The sequence below is a fragment of the Anomaloglossus baeobatrachus genome, chromosome 8, assembly GCF_048569485.1.
Source record: "Anomaloglossus baeobatrachus isolate aAnoBae1 chromosome 8, aAnoBae1.hap1, whole genome shotgun sequence".
NCBI classification, from domain to species: Eukaryota; Metazoa; Chordata; class Amphibia; order Anura; family Aromobatidae; genus Anomaloglossus; species Anomaloglossus baeobatrachus.
Window position 1 is genome coordinate 178,010,873 of NC_134360.1, and position 22,286 is coordinate 178,033,158.

At 46.6% G+C, this 22,286-nt stretch overlaps 1 long non-coding RNA gene across 3 annotated transcripts; it reads left to right on the forward strand.

Moving 5' to 3' along the window:
- The first annotated feature begins 3,191 nt into the window (after positions 1-3,191).
- LOC142250137 (uncharacterized) lies at positions 3,192-10,137 on the forward strand. Of its 3 annotated transcripts, XR_012725118.1 has the most exons (9): positions 3,192-5,296; positions 5,376-5,437; positions 5,545-5,665; positions 5,766-5,915; positions 5,996-6,077; positions 6,199-6,294; positions 6,378-6,470; positions 6,752-6,913; positions 7,693-10,137. It is a non-coding gene; the product is annotated as an uncharacterized LOC142250137 (long non-coding RNA). The 3 variants fall into 3 exon arrangements; XR_012725117.1 differs by having other exon boundaries at positions 3,192-5,437; XR_012725116.1 differs by having other exon boundaries at positions 3,192-5,665.
- The last annotated feature ends 12,149 nt before the right edge of the window (positions 10,138-22,286 follow it).

A 22,286-nucleotide genomic window follows, 5' to 3' on the forward strand; every position in this document is an offset into this window, starting at 1 on the left:
CAGTGTTTGGATTTTGTGTGTATGATTGAAATAATAGAGATATGCCATCTGTGATCTGTTATATGTATCAATGTGTTTTTAAATGTGCGAATGATTGTTGAAGGAAATTGAATGAAGAGTATAACATCTCAGCAGTTGAAAGATTATATGTTGTCCTGTGTTTTCTATATGACTGTTATGTCTGGAATTATATTTTAAGCTATGAGGATCCTTTAATGTGGGACTGATTGATCTTTGAGTGACGGATGTATTGTAAAAATCTGATAAACCATTGTGCTGGTGTTTATGTTCTCTTGCATTTGCATTTAAGATGGGAATTGGCTTAATAGGAGGTGTAGTTTTTAATCGTCCAGTTTATCCAGACAAAGAAACATATAGCCATAGAGGGAAAACTTATTGTAGATTTTATTTTTGGAGCTGCGCCCTCTACAGGACAAGAAAGGGAACTTGTTTGAGTAGTTGAAATCTGATATGCTCTGGTCTGGATACACTGTCTCTTTTGTGTTTGATGTAATCTGTTTGAGTCAGAGGTAGATGGAGATTTTGTAGGAAATTAGCTTAGTCTCCCATGATATATTATATTGAGAAGTAGAAGTAATCCCAATAACTGTTGGTAGTAGAGTTTATGAATTGTTATTTGTTTGGTTCTGTCTCAGAATTGTACGGGTACAGAGGGCTGGTAACCTGATGCTTCCTAGAAATTCTTCTCTTGCGAGAACAGTGGTTCTGGGAGTAGAAATCCTTCTCTTGCGAGAACAGTGGTTCTGGGAGTAGAAATCCTTCTCTTGCGAGAACAGTGGTTCTGGGAGTAGAAATTCTTCTCTTGCGAGAACAGTGGTTCTGGGAGTAGAAATCCTTCTCTTGCGAGCAAATTGGTGCTGGGAGAAGAGTAGAGTCTTCTGCGGTTAAGACTCTATGGCCCATTTCAGTTCTACGGTTAACTGCGGGCATTGAAGTTGCAGTCAGAGGACTGGCAGCTATAGGATGTAATCAGCCTCAGAGGTACCACCCATGTCCCTACAAAGGATATAGAAGAAAGACGGAAAGGGAATGAAGCAACGGATTGATGCAACATGTTATTGGAATTTTTTTTTGTTTTGGGAGACGTTTTTCTGCAAATGTGAAGACTGTTTGAAAGATAAAACAAACAGGTTAGAATGTGGTAAAGTATCCAAGCGTCTCTCACTGAGTGACCATAAATCAGATTAAACCATTCATGGTGGTGTATATGTAATCTATGATAGTATAAAGGCCCAGGGAACGCTGCAGTCTCTATAACTGATGTAAAACCTGCGCTGCCTCCCCCCTTCAGCACCCCTGCCATATGCAGGATCATTGGGATAGACCTGCAGACACTGTGGCCAACACAGTCCCTCTGGAGCTAATATTGCGTGTCCTGTGTTTCCCTATGCCCAGGCATATTGCCCTTGCTACCTAGATCCTGAATCTCCTGTAAAATTACCCTTACATTTAGAACATATCTCCAGGGTATTCAGGAGGTATATCTGGCCATAGGAAAACCTAATCTTGGTAACTTTCCAGAGAATGGAGTTTAACAGAGGATTAGACACTGGTTTTAGGCAGAATAAGCGACAAGATCTGTTGCAGATTGTAGCATGGGACCATACTCAGTTTTGGGTGTGAACATAATGATAAGAATCATGGACTATTGCTGCGGTGTGTTATAAATGCCCATAGACCTACAGTCCAGGGCGCTGTACCAGTCTCCCAAAGTGGAGCAATATTAAATGGATGTATTTGAGGGAAATATCCCCTGGGGAGCTGAACTAGAAAGGAAAGCGTTAATTAGGCCCCCCTGCAGCCAAGTAGAAGAAAAGGGAGGGGTAGAGGGGGAATCCACCACAAGAAGGAGGTAAGAGACTAAACTACAGGAATGCACAAAAGAGTGAAGAGAAAAAAAATAGCCTATATGTAACCATTATAGAGGAGAAATAACACAATAATGTTTATTGATAACAAGTAAAATGGTGCAGTGGGTACAACCGAGAAAGGGCAGCATCACAACAATCAAAATATGTAAAAGGAATATTTATAATGTTGTATTATAAAGGAATGTTTATAATGATGACCACAATGTGAATAGACCCGTATTGACCTATAATGATACAAAAAGCAGCATGAGTTATAAAAAGTAACATGCTGCATGTGTATGTAAGGCAATGAGTTTATAGAACAGGATGGAATGATGGTGAAGTATATTACAGCAGCAATGTATGAAGAACCATACAAAAGTAACATGCTGCGTGTGTATGTAAGGCAATGAGTTTATAGAACAGGATGGAATGATGGTGAAGTATATTACAGCAGCAATGTATGAAGAAGCATACAAAAGTGAATGGTGTAAATGTAAGGTGCTTAAAAAAAAAAAAAAAACCACCAAAATATAATGAGAAAATGTGCCAGCAGTAGCAATGGTAAATGTGTCAGCTAAAAAGACTGAAGGTATGTCAGCCATGCTGCATAGGAAGATAACACAATGTGTGAGAGGATGGTGCCTCGCTACGGACATCTTGTTGGTGTGTGATGTCCAGAACCAATGTGTGGTTTTGTGATTAGTGTCACCTTCATCAGGGTGTGGGGTTGTCGCAGCCCTAGAGGCTTTAAAGGCTTAGACTACAGCAATGTAAAAGGTTGGGCTTGTGGACAAAAAGGTGTTTTTTTTTTTTTTTTTTGAGGGGACAAATGTCCCAAAAAGGCAACGACTACTATCGTGACCCCCACCACCATAGGAAACTGACAATTCAGATGTCTCCCACAACCCCATTGTCATCCCCCGGGGACTACATTCACTGTTCCTATTTTGTGATCCAGGTTTTAGTTTTCTCATATTCACTTATTAATTTAAGGACAGACGTGTTGCAGAAAATTGGGACCTGCATATAATTTACCCTAATTGGGCCCAAGGTGACCACCCCCCTTAAAAGAAGGCACCCTGTGTAGTCTCCGAATCCTGACTGACAATTCCCAAAGCTAGTTGTTTGACTCGAGAATAAACCCAGACAGTTGTGGTCACATAAGCAAAATAGACGTGGGAAAAACCTTTAACCCTTTACCGCCACAAGCAGGTTGGATATATAGCCGGTGTCCTCACCCAAGAACACGGTGGCAGACAGCACCCTCAAGAGTATTACTCTGGGATATTATATTCAGTTATTACAGTGACCCCTGCTTGTGTAAGAGCTGGGCAGCTGTTTCAGGACTCTATTAGAAAGACAGAGGACATAGTGTTCAGCTGCCCCCTCACTCCAAGCTCCTCATGCTGTATCTGAAAGACTCCAACAGGCTCAGACCCACCATCTTTCAGTATAAAGGCCGGACAAATATTAAGCTTTTCCCTCTTTGCATTCCCCCATAATGCTCTCAAACTGTAATGGTCTAAATCCAGCTGCATGATTAACAGTGGATTGTAGAAAAGGGAGGAGAATATTTGGATGGGGAAGTGGGAGGGACCGTGAGCCAAGACCTGCCCCTGAGGGAGGGACCATGAGACAAGACCTGTCCCTGTGGGAGGGGCCGTGAGACAAGACCGGCCCCTGTGGGAGGGACCATGAGACAAGACATGTCCCTGAGGGAGGGACCATGAGACAAGACATGTCCCTGTGGGAGAGACCGTGAGACAAGACTTGCCCCTGTTTTTCAAACTAGCAGATGAAGAAGTTCAGTTTGATATGACACATGACTGTCAGGCATTGGTGGAGGCAGAAACAGAGGACTTGACAAATATCACTGATGTACCACTCACTAACCCCTCTGCTGAGTATTTTATAGATGGTTCCATAGCTTTGGACAATGATCAAGGACTGTTCATCACCGGGTATGCAGTAGTCCACAATGGTAAGGCAGTAAGAACCATTCCCTTCGAGCTACTCTGCGCAAGAGGTTGAGCTGAAGGCATTCGCTGTAATGTGCAGTCTGGGAAACGGTAAGAAGAGTAATGTATTTTCTGACTCACAATACGCTTTTGGGGTAGCACACGACTTTGGCGTCATTTGGCGGAGCCGTAATTTCCTGAAGTATGCGCAGGCGGTAGAGCAGCTACTCGCAGCACTCACCATTCCCCAAAGGGCAGCCATAGTCAAAGTATCGGCACACGCACGGGAACAAACTCCCCTTGCAGTAGGGAATGCACTGGCCGATAAGCCGGCTAAAGAAGCAGCAAGACTACCTCTGACAGGAATACTGGCCATAACAGACATAGCCCTCTAAGGGAGCTTAGTGACCGAGAGTGCGGGGCGCCACCTTTCAGCAAAGGAGGCTGGCACCATACCGGCCCCAGTGGCCGTTGATCGTGAACTGTTTCAGGTCTTCCAGACCCAGGCCCCCTCAAACGAACAGAATGCAATGCGCTGTACGGTCAGAGTCAGTGGTATGGCAGGTAAACACCCGGATTTGCCTCCCTCGCTGCCTGTTCCCCATGATGGCTGCTCTGGCACATTCCCCGGTGCAAAGGTGTGACGTGTGCGGTAGTGCTGCAAAACTGATGTGCCCCAGGGTTCCCGAATATGGCTGCAAAGTATGTCTTGTTTGTGCAAAACACAGCCCCGGTAGGCCTATTTGAGTTCCGCAGAAATTCAGCACCAAAACCCGATTACTCATTTCAGAGACTGCAGGTGGACTACATACTGCTACCTAAGGTGGGTACTTATGAATATGTCCTGGTATGTCTGAAGCTTAGACCGTGATGAAAGATAATACAAAGACCACAATTACCATCAAGAAAGTAATAAGTAAGGTGGTTTGCAGATATGGGTTTCCCAAAACTATAGAAAGTAACAGAGGTGCTTACTTCAATGGAGAATTAAATGAAACAGATCATGGCTGCTTTGGGATTAGAACATGCTTTCCACGTTCCCTATGACCCACAAAGTAGTGGGAAGGTGGAACGCTTTAACGGTACTCTTAAATTAAAGTGCATGGAGGAAACACACTTGTCCTGGGTAGATTGCTTGCCCATCACATTGCTTTCAGTGAGAACTGCCCGAAGAGGTATAAAGAAGCTGTCCCCATATGAATTAATGTTTGGTAGTATTCCTGAGACAGAATTATATTTCCCACAGCAATTGCAGGCCTCGTATGCTTTTCTCACTGAATATGTCGCTGAGTTGCACAAACATCTGACTGTTACTCACAACTCCTACCGGACGCAGGTCTGTACCACCCCATACACTATGTTCCCTCAATAGGATTCTCCTGCCTCTTTAACCTCTGGTCTATGTCTTCATAACTATAGGTCCCCTATGCTTCCTATGGGTCGTTTGACCGATTCATCTCCAAGGTACCATTTATCATTTTTCCCTCTTTTTGATCTATGATCTCTGATCTATGATTCCAGATATCGCTGTTGTCTTTTTCAGTAACCTTTTGGGAATAGCCTACTGCATAGGGCATGTCCTCACACAAGTGACTCCTCTCTGAGGTATTATCATGTTGTTGTCTCACTGCATGTCTATCAACATTGCTTATAGCTGAGAATTTTTTCTTGTTTTGCATATCATAACATTAACCATTGTTACTCTGTGTTAGAAGTCCACAATAAGTACAGGAGACTGGTAATGCCAATCAGGATAGTTCCTGACACCCTAACACTACCTCTAGCAAGGACTCCTATACGATCAATAGTTCTCTCCACTGCCTTTTACAGATAGTAAGTATTGTTCCCCATGTTTCATGCAGGTTTCACTTTACCATACGCTGTATGTTTCACAGTATTATTTACCATTGGGATTCTTCTCTTTCACCCATAGAGCATTAACCCTCGCTTTCCGGCGTTACAAGTACACAGCAAGTACAGGAGACTGGCATTACCAACTAGGTAATTCATGCCAACTCCAGACTGATCCAACCAGTATCCTGACACATATAGCATCTGTATACCTCTCTACGGTTCTTGACAGGTAGTGATCATAGTCCCATGATTTCCATACAGGTCTCACCTTTCCACGTATTGACATTCGACTCCAATTTTCTTCATTAGGCTGTCTCCTCTTGTCCTCTTGGAGGAGATAGGCGCCTTATCTATGCAGTAACCACTGAGCCTTTTCACTTCTATTTGGCAGGTACCATTCTAAATACCCTCCTTTACCCCCATTTTTATACTTTACTTAAAAAAAAACCTTCCCCCCCCTCCACTACATCTCATTGCTCACTCTCTTTTGTTCTTTTTAAACCTATACCCAGCCGTGACTTGTGGCCTTCTACTTTGGCGAAATACCACTATATGATTCCTTTGCAACACTGACTGGCTGACTTTGATATCCCGCTATATGGTCACAGGTATTCACATGCACCTGATAGTCTATTACGTGTTATTTCTACTGCATGGTTTCTTAAATGGACATCTTGTTTTTTTCACCCAGTGCTCACACGTACCAACCGTTTTCTCCCCGTTTGTGGTGACATACCTCGTTCCTTTTTGGTGCTATTCATATATTGATTCCTTTATCTCATAGGTATGTGCAACTGCCCATCTCTTCATATATACGTATGATAAATTTCATGTTTGCAAACGATGGTCTTATGGATTATTGTCATTATTTCCCTCTGGGTGTATATATATATATATATATGCTAATGCCTCTATACATATACTTTTACCCTGAGATTGCATTATATGTCATGTGTTCTGTTTTGTATTTTCTGCATTGACCGGAGCAGTTGTCTCCTGATAAATATTCTGTTTTGTTTTGTGTGACATTTTTTCTTTTGTAATACTTATGTTTCTTCTTTGTAGTCTGATAAATACTCTCGATGAAGGTCTAAGTGTGACCGAAACGTTGAGACAGAAACAGACTTTTTTCACCAATAAAAAACATCAAAGATACCCAGACTTTGTTTTCATTCTTCTATTGGAGTGCCGGAGATTCATTTTGGATTAGAGTCAGTGGTATGGCAGGTAAACACCCGGATTTTCCTCCCTCGCTGCCTGTTCCCCATGATGGCTGCCCTGGCACATTCCCCGGTGCAAAGGTGTGACGTGTGCGGTAGTGCTGCAAAACTGATGTGCCCCAGGGTTCCCGAATATGGCTGCAAAGTATGTCTTGTTTGTGCAAAACACAGCCCCGGTAGGCCTATTTGAGTTCCGCAGAAATTCAGCACCAAAACCAGATTACTCATTTCAGAGACTGCAGGTGGACTACATACTGCTACCTAAGGTGGGTACTTATGAATATGTCCTGGTATGTCTGAAGCTTAGACCGTGATGAAAAATAATACAAAGACCACAATTACCATCAAGAAAGTAATAAGTAAGGTGGTTTGCAGATATGGGTTTCCCAAAACTATAGAAAGTAACAGAGGTGCTTACTTCAATGGAGAATTAAATGAAACAGATCATGGCTGCTTTGGGATTAGAACATGCTTTCCACGTTCCCTATGACCCACAAAGTAGTGGGAAGGTGGAATGCTTTAACGGTACTCTTAAATTAAAGTGCATGGAGGAAACACACTTGTCCTGGGTAGATTGCTTGCCCATCACATTGCTTTCAGTGAGAACTGCCCGAAGAGGTATAAAGAAGCTGTCCCCATATGAATTAATGTTTGGTAGTATTCCTGAGACAGAATTATATTTCCCACAGCAATTGCAGGCCTCGTATGCTTTTCTCACTGAATATGTCGCTGAGTTGCACAAACATCTGACTGTTACTCATAACTGTGTTCTTTCCTCCATCCCAGACCCCATGTTTATAAGCGGCACACACACACCGGCACCAGGCGACTGGGTCGTGGTCAAGAGACACATAAGGAGACCATTGGAGCCTAGATCCAGGGAACCATTCTAAGTGATGCTAACCACTGCCACTTCTGTCAAGATCCAAGGCAAAGATACAAAGATAACCACTCTGCCTTTTGGATTATGCTGATGGCAACTGTACCTATTGTCCTATCAATGAGGCACTAAAAGAGGACTGTGATAACAAACTGATAAAGCATCACCAAGTTCTGTTCCAAGATATGGACTCTAAAGCACTAAGAACTGTTGGGTATGCACTCCGAGCCCAATATCTTCTAATTCTACGCCATATCTTGCAGATCCCCTGACCCTATATGAGGACTATAAGTTACGCCTGTGATGCTCCCACTCTTAGGACTGGAAAAACTGTGAGAGTACTTCAATTACTCGTGATTATTTGTAATGATAGTTGTTTCCAGAAAAGTGACCATGGATGTTTTGAGCAATAGTGAACTTTGGTTTACACATTCTGTGTAGACTTGTGAACAACTTTACCAATTTAACTAACATTTTGAGTCTAAGACATCCTGAAGGAATGAGGTCTGTCTCAAAAACTGCTGAAATTTGTGTACCAAACCTTCGAAGCAAAGGACGTTTGACTGATATGTGTTGTGTTGGGAGAACCACTGACATAATACACTGCACAATTCCTAAGGATTTATATCTAGTATGTGGTCACCAGGCCTATAAATGACTTCCCCGGGGCGCAGAGGGGATCGACACCTCTGCACGCCTTATGCCGCTACCTTCATATTTCCTCATGGTGTTCTAGATATAAGTGCTTTACCCAAACGTTCCCTATATAACCGAGCTGCAGACAAATGTCTCCGACAATTTGGTTCTCAGGTATCACTGGGTGGCTGATGGGCATTCTACAGATGGGAGTGTTGGTACTATTAGTGTATGTAGCTGCTAGAATTGGTGAATTTGTAATGACAACACTATGAAAAGAGACACTTAAGATCAAGTATCACAGGCCGTCAGTTACAACATGTGAAAAATACCTCAGTGCTCCCTTAGTAAATATATATATGATGACATTTACAAACAAGATATCTATCGGTGAACGGGGTTGGCCCCTCCATGCTGTCATAGCATGGGGATATAGCTGATGGATAAATTGTCTGTAAATAATAAAAAGGGAGGAATTGTTATGGTTAATATTTTATATTAAGTTTTGATTATCATTAAGCAATTTATATATGTTTAATAATTTTGTATTTTTGTATTAGCTTTATAAGTGTTATTCATAAAAGCAATAGCACTGGGTGTAGTCTCTTTAAAGAGGCCTTTGTCTAAAGTTTCTTTGTTACTGAAGGTCCAGAAAACTGGACAGATCTGGTTTTAAGGAATTCAGCAGGATCCATAATTTACGATTTTGTTATTTCCAACTTTCATTCCATTTTTGGTCATGTACTAAGCCATCCCCTTTTCTTTTGTGGTTGTAATAAACTACTGTTTGGGCATCTGAGATTCAGACAAAGCCTGGTACACGGACATTGACTGTGTTCTTGTGTTTGTCTCCAATGCATCGCTATTAATTGGACCAACATTGGCAGATCTGGAGATCCCTTGCATCTCACCCTAAATTAGCTCTCCCAAGAAAGGGGTTTCCACGACAGTACTATCAAGGTCAGTTTTTAATATCCTACATAGTTTGGTGTCATCAGCAAAGACTGACACTTTACTATCAATCCCATCCACAAGGTCATTAATAAAGAGATTAAAAAGAATTGGTCCTAGCACAGATCCCTGCGGCACCCCACTGCTGACTATAGCCCATTTAGAGAATATACCATTTATGACTACTCTTTGTTTCCTATCTTTTAGCCAATTCCTTACCCAGTTGCATATAGTTTCCCCTAGTCCTTGCTTCTGGAGCTTTAGTATAAGGCTATTATGTGGTACAGTATCAAATGCCTTTGCAAAGTCCAAATAAATCACATCAGCTGCATTACCAATATCCAAGTTTGCAGTTACCCCCTCATAGAACCCCAACAGGTTGGTTAGACACGACTTATCTTTCATGAATCCATGCTGTCTGTCAGTTATTATATTATTTTCTGCAACATATTTTTGCATGTCATCCCTTAAAATGCCCTCAAAAACTTTGCATACTACTGATGTCAGGCTTACTGGACGGTAGTTGCCTGGATCTACCCTCTTACCTTTCTTAAATATCAGTACCACATCAGCAATCTTCCAATCCTGAGGCACCAACCCTGTTACAAGAGAGTCTAAAAAGATGAGATACAGCGGTCTGTCAATTACGGAGCTCAATTCCCTCAATATTCATGGATGAATGCCATCTGGCCCTGGGGATTTGTCAATGTTTAATTTACTCAGACGTAGGCGTACTTCTTCTTGTGTTAAATTAATTATATCTGGTGGGGAACTTTGATTTTTCACTTGTTGAATGATCCCTGGTACAGTCAGTTCCTTGGTGAACACAGATGAGAAATGCCTATTTAATATCTCAGTCTTTTGTTTGTCCTCTATAACTAACTTGTTATTATATTTTAAGGTGCCAATGCTATCCTTTGTTTTCCTTTTGGCATTAATGTATTTATAAAAGATTTTGGGATTTATTTTAATGTCATTGGCGATTTTTGTTTCAGTAGCTAGTTTTGCTTGTTTGATTTCTTTTTTGCATTTCCTATTGATATCTTTATACTCCTGAAATGCTATTTCTGTATTCTTAGCCTTCAAGATTTTAAACGCCCTTTGTTTTTGTTTTATTATACTTTGCACAGTCTTATTTATCCATAGTGGTTTCTTTTTATTCCGGGACATTTTATTACCAGAGGGTATATGTTTTTTACAGGACTCTATCAGTATATCCTTAAACTTTCCCCATTTATGTTCAGTATCCCCAGTTACCATGACTTTGTCCCAATCTACACATTTAAGCTCTTCCCTTAATTTGTTGAAATCAGCTTTCCTAAAATTCCAGGTTTTAGCATTTCCCCTTTGAAATGTTCTATTGAATATTACATTGAAGCTTATCATATTATGATCGCTGGTGCCCAAGTGCTCCCGAACCTGTAGATCTGAAATTGTCTCCGGTCATGGAGAAATTGTCTCCGGTCACGGTTCTCACCGTGAAGCATGGAGGAGGAGGTGTGATGGTGTGGGGGTGCTTTGCTGGTGACACTGTTGGGGATTTATTCAAAATTGAAGGCATACTGAACCAGCATGCCTACCACAGCATCTTGCAGCGGTGTACTATTCTATTCGGTTTGCGTTTAGTTGGACCATAATTTATTTTTCAACAGGACATTGACCCCAAACACACCTCCAGGCTGTGTAAGGGCTATTTGACTAAGAAGGAGAGTGACAGGGTGCTACGCCAGATGACCTGGTCTCCACAGTCACCAGACCTGAACCCAAACAAGATGGTTTGGGGTGAGCTGGACCGCAGAGTGAAAGCAAAAGGGCCAACAAGTGCTAAGCATCTCTGGGAACTCCTTCAAGACTGTTGGAAAACCATTTCCGGTGACTACCTCATCATCAATAGAATGCCAAGAGTGTGCAAAGCAGTAATCAAAGCAAAAGGTGGCTACTTTGAAGAACCTAGAATATAAGACATATTTTCAGTTGTTTCACACTTTTTTAAGTATTTCATTCCACATGTTTTAATTCATAGTTTTGATGCCTTCAATGTGAATCTACAATTTTTAGAGTCATGAAAATAAAGAAAACTCTTTGAATGAGGACGTGTGTCCAAACTTTTGGTCTGTACTGTATATACAGTATATACGTAATGTACACAATATACAGTTGCTTAAAAATAAATAATTTAAAAAAATTACGTAGCGCTCCGCAGTATTTTTTATTCTCAGCGCAGATAAAGTGGACGACTATGGGCTGCCACCCCCATCTGCCTCGCTTTACCTACCTGGGAATCGAAATACAGGGAAGCCCATTATTTTTTTTTTTAATTATTAAAAAAAAAAAAAAATTAAATCTATATGTGTATATATATATTTTATATATATATCAAAATATATAAACCTGACTGATCGTCAGTCTGGTGAAGCCAGGCAGCTCGGGGCCGTGATTCTCAGCAGTCCCCAGCCGCCACTGAAAATGGCACATTGTTTCTTAGCGCCATTTCCAGGCACTGTACCCGGCACGTCCAGCGGCCATGATGGCGGTGGCACGCTGGGTAATAAAGGGCTTAATATCAGCTTTGTATTCTCAGCTGGTACTAAACCTGAAATTCATGGTGTCACGCCAAATTAATCATGGCGACCATGAATTTCTAGTAAACAGTAAAAAAAACACAACAGAGAGAAAAAAACTTTTTATTAAAAAGTTAAAACAAGGTTTTTATTAGAAATAAAACAAAAAACATTTAGAGACTCCATCTTTATTATAAAAAAAATCCTTAGCCCAACGTAGTCCACAGGTAGAGAATTGTCAGCTCTTCTTCATCCCTCTGAACAGACAACATCTATACAGAGCGAGAAGCAGATAGAGCCATGTCAGCTCTGCTTCATCACTTTGTACAGAGCGAGAAGCAGGCTGACAGTGAAGGGATGATTTCACTTGTGTCTTAGATTGCATGACCTCGCATGGCCTGACGCTCTCAGGACAGGCGCGCCTCAGCTGCATGGAAATACATGCACCCAACCCGCTGCTGTCAGGAGAGTGTGCGCCGTACCAGATGATGCGATGCAACATTCGCACAGTGACAGTCAAAATGCAGTTAACAGGACCTTTGATGGCGTCATAGCCATGTGACCAGTCTCTAAGCCAATGTCGGTACAACATTCACACCAGACTGGTCACATGGCTATGACGTCATGGAAGGTCCTTTAGGTAGTGGTGTTTACCATGTGGCACAGCAATGATCAGACATGGCAGCAGAAGCAGCCAGGAGACAGAGTCTGCAGGACGCATCGCGGGACCTGTATATATAATGACAATAGTTATTATTAACTATACACTCCCTGACAGAAGGTCTGTCGCTTATCCATGTTATAATAATAATAATCTTTATTTTTATAGCGCCAACATATTCCGCAGCGCTTTACAATTCAGGAGGATCATATACAAACATGTTATGTAAATAAAAGCTTATAACCTGACTTTAAATTCATCCATTGGTTTTATAAATTACTCTTTTCAAAGCTGAAACCCTCCCAAATTTGGTTTAGGTTATGAAAATAAAGTTGCTGCAAAGCTGAAATATTGATCATTTAATGAACACAGAAAGGTCAGATTTTGGCAAGACAAAAGTTTTGTTGCCCACAGAAAGTAATGTGAAATTCAAACAAACAATTAACTTCTAATACAAAAGTATATTGCATAACATTGATGAATGACATTGTGGTGCTATTAGAGCCATATTTAATACTTTGTTTGACTTCCATGAGCCTGAAGGACTGCATCCATGTGGTTCACCAATGATTCATACAATTTATTGATGAAGTCATCAGGAATAGCAAAGAATGCAGTCTTACATGCCTCCCAGAGTTCATCTAGATTCTTTGGTTTTGTCTTCCAAGCTTCCACTTTCATCCTATGTGCTCAATGATGTTCATGTCTGGTGACTGGGCTGGCCAGTCCTTGAGCACCTTGATCTTCTTTGCAAGGAGGAATATTGTTGTAGAGATGGATGTATGAGATGAAGCATCATTCTGCTGCAGAATGTGACCCCTTTTATAATCATAAAATGTAAGAGGTAGCTTTTACTTATTGATATTTTAGGCTATTGATATTGCCTTCCACCTTGCAAATGTTTTGCACACCCCCATACTGAATGAAACCCCAGACCATGATCTTTCCATCACCAAACTTAACTGTTGTCTGGGTGTATTTTGATCCATACGGGCTCCAGTAGGTGGCTGTGGGGTAATTCAACTGAAGATTCATCAGATAAATACCCTTTCTGCCACTTTTCTAGTGTCCATCTGTTTAGCAGGCTGTGGGACTTGGCAAATGCCACATGTTTTTTTAATTTCCTTTTGTTTAGTGCTGGCTTCTGGGCACTGTTTCGACCATGGGGGCCATTTTGAGAGAGAATCCTGCAAACTGTTCTAGTTGACACAGGGACTTGAGGTGACAAGGCCTGTTGGAGCTCTGCTGCAGTGAAAGAGGGGCTGGCTTTGGATTTTCTACCCAACAAACATTCCTCCTGAGCAGTTGTCTTGTGGGGTCTGTCGGACCTGGGCTTGTCAAAAACATCTCCAGTCTCTTCAAATCTTTATTTAATTCTTTGTACTTGACGCTGAGACACATTATTGGTGCCAGCCACCTCTGCAGTGGATCTGGTCTTCAGCCTCTTGATAATCAAGGCTTTGGTCGCAGGGTGGATTTTTGGCATGTTATCAGAGGTCAAGTTGCAGTTCAAGTGAAGGTCTGGGGTGCTGGGTTTCTTTTTATACATACACACTAATTAACCAATCATTTAGTGAGCACAGGTGAGGATGTAAACTAGGATTGGGTGCATTATATAACAAGGCGACAAAACGTTCGTCATGCCAAAATCTGACCTTTCTGTGTTCATTAAATGATCAATATTTCAGCTTTGCAGCAACTTTATTTTCATAACCTAAACCAAATTTGTGATGGTTTCAGCTTTCAAATGATTAATTTATAAAACCAATGGATGACTTTAAAGTCAGGCTATAAGCTTTTATTTTCATAACATGGATAAGTGACAGAACTTCTGTCAGGGAGTGTAATCTTTATTTTACAGCACCCCCCCACCCCATCCTATAACTGTAAAGCCCAAGTTCGGTGATCGGACGTAAGTTCGCGTCATCTCGATCCTGATCTCGATCTTTAAAAAATGTTCGGGAGCAGCTCCTGATCCTGAACATTGGGGGGATCGCCCATCACTAATCCTTGCTCCACAAGGCAAGATCTTGCGTGAAGCCCGAGACTGAGTAAGATTAAAAGTCATCTTGTGTTTATTCAATTTTCTAATATATGCACCAACAGTTGTTGCTTTCTTAGCAAGCTGCTAACCTATTGACCTGTAACCCATCCCAGTCTTCTGCAGGTCAACAATTTTGGCCATGGTGTCTTTGTCTTGGCCATAGCAGAGAGGTTGGAGTGTGATTGAGTGTGTGAACAGGTGTATCTTATACAGTTAACAAGTTAAAAGAGGTGCAATTCATATAGGTAATTGTGAGGTAAATCCGGAGAGATGACGATAAATCATGATATTCAAGTATGTCAGGAAGCCCTCTCCTGGTGTCACCCCCCCCCCCTTTCCTTCACACAACTGGTTTAGCAACAAACTCCATGGCCATGTCCTGTGATATGGAAATTAGGTGGCTTTAGGACAAAGGACACAGGATGACTCCCTGCCGTCACCCTGTAACAAGAGTTGTATCTCATTAGCAAGGCTATGGAACTAGCAGACAGAACGACTCCAGTAAAAAATGGTTCATATCTCGCAAGCCATATTTCCGATAAATATGGCAACCATAAAAATGGTGTCTCCGCATGTGGACGATGCCGGCACCCCCTTTTTATGGGAGCAGGACATTGGGAAATGCCCCAGGCGTGATATCAGCCAATGGGGAACTGGCAGACAGGTCATGAGTCCCCTCGTTCTGTAGCTAAATTCATAACTGTCACAATGAGAGCATTGGCGTCTGCCTACGACGCTCCCAGGCAAAGTTATGGCCAATATCCCCTTTGCTGGATAATTCTGATCCACGCAGGGGGAGTGGCAGTGCTTCCCTGTGAGGTCACTAAGGTAGGAGGGGACCTGGATTGCCCAGGTTGATAACCCTACTTCGGCCATTTTCCAGTGTTCTTCTGCTCGGGGGCCTGGTTGGGAAAGACCTGTGAGGGAGTTCCTGGAAACCTGGTCTACAGCGCCCCCCTGTGGCCAGACGCACAAGGTAACTGATTGAACTGTGTATGCCTGTTTGTAAACCATGCTTTATCTGTAACTGTACTCTGACATATGTATATTCTGTAGATTCCCTATTGTATATATTGTAGTTCTAGTGTGCTTTAGGCTGATTAAATTATATAATTAATCTTGGGCTGTTCTGTTATCTCGATCTTGAATCCCACGTCTGTGTGTTCGGCTAATAGTTACCGTGAAGCGGTTGGTGGCAGCGAGTTGTGCCAAGGATTATTGTGGGGAGGCCAGTGAGATTCGGGAAGATATTATATATTCCGCCCGCGGAGGTCGGGGGAATATATACCCTACTCTCACCGGGGACCCTTCAATAATCGGCATAAGTAGTATAGCGGCCTCCTTGCTTATTGTCGGGCAATTCCATAATTGGCCTGACTATAAGAGGGGCGCTAGAGAGCGCGTCACGGGCTCTGTCTGTCGGTCGGGAGGTATAAAGGAGGGGTGACCCCCACTTGTTACCCCCCGATTGTGACGTACTGGTAGCCAGCGCGGGGGATTTCTGAGTGACCCCCCCGGTGGTTTGTGACATATTGGTGGCATAGCGGTGGGATCGAGATAATAGTGTGTGTGAGTGTGAGACCCATACTCCCAGACACTAAAGACTGCCTGCAGCAGCTGTGGCTGCTGGGGTCTTCAGACTAGCTCAACACTAGAGTGTCAGAGTGCAGATACTGTAAGGTGTGTGGAGGCATCAGGTGTCAGTTCTGTGTCAGTGACCAAAAGTCTGCAAGAATGGCTGATGGCACCAGGAGCAGAGCTATGCAACGGGCCAATGCTAAGGCAGGAGCCGAAGAGAGGGAGGACGGTGCTGTGGACAGCAATGAGGAGGTTGCCCACGAGTCCTCCAGGAGCTCGACGCCAGAAAACCGTTCTGCCGAGGACATTGCGCAACCTGGCACTGCTGGACAAGATGAGGAGGAGCTCACCCAAGGTTCCTCAACGAGCCAGATGCCAGCCCTCCGCTCTGAAAGGGACAGTGAATCACCAGGCTCCGCAGCGTGCCGCAGATCACCACGTGCCATTCCACCGAGCCTGGGAGGCTCGGATAGCCTTCTTCAAATGGCTATGGCCCTTCTCCAGGCTGGAGACCAGAAGGGCTACAAGGAACTCCTGGCAGAGCGCAGGGCAGAGCGGCACGCAGAGCGTGAGGCTGCGGAGCGAGAGCGGCAGGCAGCGCGTGAAGAGCGAGAGCGAGAGCGACAGGCAGACCGTGACTACCAGCTGCAGCTAGCTCAGCTCCGGCCCTCATCAGCCACACGTGACCTTCGAGACACCAAACTTCCAAAGGTCCGTGTTGAGGACTTCCCAGTGCTGGAGAAGGATGGAGACTTGGACTCTTTCTTGACTGCTTTTGAACGGACTTGCTTGCAGCACCATCTGGACAAGGACCAGTGGGCCAAATACCTGACCCCCCGTTTAAGGGGTAAGGCCCTGGATGTCCTTGGGGACTTGCCTGCTGAGGCAGATCAGGGCTACGACACCATCAAGCGGGCCCTGATCCAACAGTACAACCTCACTCCAGAGTCCTACCGCAAGAAGTTCCGGAGCCTACAGAAGGGACCAAAGGACTCCTGGGCTGACCACCGGCGGGCACTTGCCCGAGCTGCCGACCACTGGACCCAAGGCCTGCAGCTTTCCACCGGACCGGAGATCCTGGACTTGTTCATCACGGAGCAACTCTTGTGGAACTGCCCTGAGGATCTCCGCCAGTTCATCCGAGACCAGAAGCCAAAGGGGTCCACGGCTACAGCTGCCCTTGCCGATGACTACACCAACAACCGGGCCCCTGAGGCCAGGAGAGCGGCCACCAGCAGCACCTGGAGAGGGGGTAAGATGAACTCTGCGACTGCCCCACCTGCCCCTAGACTGCAGGGGGTGTCCCCCTCAACTCCCCTCTCCAGGCCCGTGGCAGAGCCAAGACGGTGCCACCAGTGCAACCTACCTGGACACTTCAAGGCCATGTGCCCTCAGCGTCCCAAGGCCCCGGCTCCGTCCCCGTCCCAAGGGCCGCCCAAGGTGTATTGTGTGGGTGGGGGTGGTGGTAGGTCCCTGGACAGCTTCCAACCTGTCACCGTCGGCCGGTCTGTGACCATAGGACTGCGAGACAGCGCCTCGGAGGTGACTCTGGTGCGGCCTGAGATGGTGTCCCCCCAAGACTTGATCCCTGGAAAAACCCTCGCTGTCTCCGGGATTGGAGGCACTGACCCGGCGCTGCCTGTTGCTGACATTTATGTGGACTGGGGCGCAGGGCGAGGGGTGAGGGAGGTGGGGGTAACTGATCGGATCCCTGCAAACGTGCTACTTGGGACAGATTTGGGGCAGATAACCTCCCAGTTTGGGCCCCAACCAAGGGCTGAACCTTCAGCCCGTACTGACATGACTCCTGACAATGTTAATGTGTTATCTATGAATGATGTAAGGGAGGAGGGAGTGAACTCTGATATTTCTGCTTGCACAGACACCATAGACACACACACAGCTGCAGCTGTGACAGGGGAGGGGGTCAGAGAAAGGTGTGACAATGCCTCTACAAGTAACCAGCCTGTGAGCTGGGATCTGTTGCCCTCTGCAGGGATAAGCAGAGAGCAGGGTGCTGCAGGGGGAGGACCAGTGTGTGGGGTGGGGGCTACCACAGCAAATGTGGGGTCCCCAGAGATTTCACAGCGGGGTTCTGTTGCTGCAGGAGGGGAACAGGCAGGTGAGATTGGGGCCGGTCCAGGAGCGGAAGTGCTCCCAGGTAAGATCTCGGTGCATGGTTCCCCCACAACCGGGGTGTCAGGAAGCCAGGTCGGTCTGCCTGAACCGGCGACTTGGTCAGGAACGGAGGAGGAGCAGGCACGACCCACGGTCGCAGCGGCTGTGGCCGCTGTCACCCGCAGTGGGAGTGCTGGAAGCCAAGGGGCCTCCCGGAGGTCCGATAGCTCTTCCCCTTCTGACCAAGTGGCAGCCGAGTCAGGTGGAGGCCAGGACACAGGTCCCGGGGTACTGACCGAAGATGTGACAGTCTCGTCGATTCTGGCCACATCTAGTCAGGGGTTTCAGGCAGCGTTAGAAGCTGACGACAGCCTGAAAGCTCTTAAGGAGCAGGCGGCACAGCCTCCCTCGGACTCGGACCCGGAGCGAGTGGTCTGGGACCAAGGACGGCTGTACCGGGCCACGGTCCAGCAGGGTTCACCGGAGGCGTGGCCCAGGGACCGACAGTTGGTGGTACCCTATCCGTTCCGGACGGAGTTGTTGCGGATCGCACATGAGATTCCGATGGCCGGACACCTAGGGATCGCTAAGACCAAGGCCAGGTTAAACCAGCATTTCTACTGGCCAAAAATGGGGGCCAATGTGGCTGCCTACTGCCGTTCGTGTGAAACCTGTCAGAGAGTGGGGAAGGCGGGGCCACGCCCCAAAGCCCCACTGGTATCTCTGCCAATCAGCGATGAGCCTTTCAGGAGGGTGGCTGTGGATCTGGTCGGCCCGCTGGCCATCCCCAGCAGCTCCGGGAAACGCTTCATACTGACGGTAGTGGACTATGCCACCCGGTACCCAGAAGCAGTGGCCTTGTCGTCCATTCGGGCTGACAAGGTGGCCACCGCATTGCTGGAGATTTTCTCCCGAGTGGGTTTTCCCCAGGAAATGCTCACTGACCGGGGGACCCAATTCATGTCCCAGCTGATGGAGGCCCTCTGTAAGCAGGTCCAGGTGCGACATCTGGTGGCCAGCCCGTACCATCCACAGACTAATGGCCTGTGCGAGCGGTTCAATGGCACCTTAAAGCAGATGCTTAAGATGTTGGTCGACTCCCATGGGCGTGACTGGGAGCGGTATCTCCCACACCTGTTATTTGCTTACCGGGAGGTTCCACAGGCCTCAACAGGATTCTCACCGTTTGAGCTCCTGTACGGGCGACGTGTGCGGGGCCCCCTGGCTCTGGTGAAAGAGGCTTGGGAAGGGGATTTGGCCACCCCTGGAGTGTCGGTTATCGAGTATGTCATGCGCTTCCGGGACAAAATGCAGGCCTTGACGCAACTGGTACACGACAATATGGCTCAAGCCCAGGCCGATCAGAAGCGTTGGTACGACCAGAACGCTTGTGAGAGGACCTACCAAGTGGGTCAAAAGGTGTGGGTACTGGTCCCCGTACCACAGGACAAGCTTCAGGCAGCCTGGGAAGGCCCATACCTCGTGTACCAGCAGCTCAACCCTGTAACGTACCTGGTCACCCTGGACCCTGCCCGTGGAAGGCGGAAGCCCTTCCATGTGAACATGATGAAGGCACATCATGAGCGGGAGGCATGTGCGCTCCCCGTGTGCAACCTGCCCGAGGAGGGAGAAGCGGAAACCCTCTTGGATATGCTAGCCCAGGTTAGGGCAGGCGGATCCATTGAGGATGTGGAGGTTGGCCACCAGCTCTTGGAGGACCAACGGTCCCAGCTGTTGGCCACCCTACACCCCTTCCGGGGGTTGTTTACCAACCAGCCCGGAAGGACTGACTTGGCTGTCCATCACGTGGACACTGGGGATCATCCCCCGATCCGGCGTTCAGCATATCGGGTCTCCCTGGAGGTGCAGCAACACATGCGCCAGGAGATTGACGAGATGCTGAAGCTGGGGGTGATCCAGGCATCCAACAGCGCTTGGGCCTCGCCTGTAGTCCTCGTCCCTAAGAAGGACCGAACCACTCGGTTCTGCGTGGACTACAGGGGGCTCAATGCGGTCACGGTCGCCGATGCGTACCCAATGCCACGCATCGATGACCTGCTCGATCAGTTGGCCGGGGCTCAGTACCTGACCATCATGGATCTGAGCCGGGGATATTGGCAGATCCCCCTGACTCGCAAGGCCAGGGAACGCTCTGCCTTTATTACCCCATTTGGACTGTACGAGTCCACGGTGATGCCATTCGGGATGAGGAATGCCCCTGCCACTTTCCAGCGGATGGTCAACACCCTGCTCAAGGGACTTGAAGGGTACGCGGCCGCGTACCTGGATGACATTGCCGTCTTCAGTCCCACCTGGGAGGACCACCTAGAGCATCTAGCACAGGTGCTCAGGCGGATCCACCGGGCAGGTTTGACCATCAAGCCGGGAAAGTGTCAGCTGGCCATGAGCGAGGTCCAGTACCTCGGTCACCGGGTAGGTGGGAGAACACTGAAGCCCGAGCCTGAGAAAGTGGAAGCCATCGCATCCTGGCCCACCCCCAGGACCAAGAAGCAGGTGATGTCCTTCTTGGGGACCGCTGGGTACTATAGGAGGTTTGTTCCATGCTATAGTAGCCTGGCAAAGCCCTTGACGGACCTCACCAAGAAGAAGCTGCCCTCTGCAGTCGATTGGACAATGGACTGCGAGACAGCCTTCCGGGCCCTAAAGGACGCCCTGTCCAGCCCGCCCGTGCTACAGGCAGCCGACTTCACGCGGCCGTTTGTAGTACAGACCGACGCCAGTGACTTCGGCCTCGGTGCGGTGCTCAGCCAGGTGGACTCTGCGAGCCAAGAGCACCCAGTCTTGTACCTGAGCAGGAAGCTGTTACCAAGGGAAGTTGCCTATTCCACGATGGAGAAGGAGTGCCTGGCCATAGTGTGGGCCCTGCAGCGTCTGCAACCCTATCTATACGGGCGCCACTTCATCGTGGAGACGGACCACAATCCCCTCAGCTGGTTGCACACCGTCTCTGGGACGAATGGGCGATTGTTGCGATGGAGCCTTGCGCTCCAGCAATACAACTTCACCATTCGCCACAAAAGGGGCCGTGACCACGGTAACGCAGACGGGCTGTCCCGACAAGGAGAGGTCGCGGACGGGCGCACGGGGGAACACCGGAGTGTGCTGCCCCCTAGCGCCCTCAAAAGGGGGGAGGTGTGAGGTAAATCCGGAGAGATGACGATAAATCATGATATTCAAGTATGTCAGGAAGCCCTCTCCTGGTGTCACCCCCCCCCCCCCTTTCCTTCACACAACTGGTTTAGCAACAAACTCCATGGCCATGTCCTGTGATATGGAAATTAGGTGGCTTTAGGACAAAGGACACAGGATGACTCCCTGCCGTCACCCTGTAACAAGAGTTGTATCTCATTAGCAAGGCTATGGAACTAGCAGACAGAACGACTCCAGTAAAAAATGGTTCATATCTCGCAAGCCATATTTCCGATAAATATGGCAACCATAAAAATGGTGTCTCCGCATGTGGACGATGCCGGCACCCCCTTTTTATGGGAGCAGGACATTGGGAAATGCCCCAGGCGTGATATCAGCCAATGGGGAACTGGCAGACAGGTCATGAGTCCCCTCGTTCTGTAGCTAAATTCATAACTGTCACAATGAGAGCATTGGCGTCTGCCTACGACGCTCCCAGGCAAAGTTATGGCCAATATCCCCTTTGCTGGATAATTCTGATCCACGCAGGGGGAGTGGCAGTGCTTCCCTGTGAGGTCACTAAGGTAGGAGGGGACCTGGATTGCCCAGGTTGATAACCCTACTTCGGCCATTTTCCAGTGTTCTTCTGCTCGGGGGCCTGGTTGGGAAAGACCTGTGAGGGAGTTCCTGGAAACCTGGTCTACAGCGCCCCCCTGTGGCCAGACGCACAAGGTAACTGATTGAACTGTGTATGCCTGTTTGTAAACCATGCTTTATCTGTAACTGTACTCTGACATATGT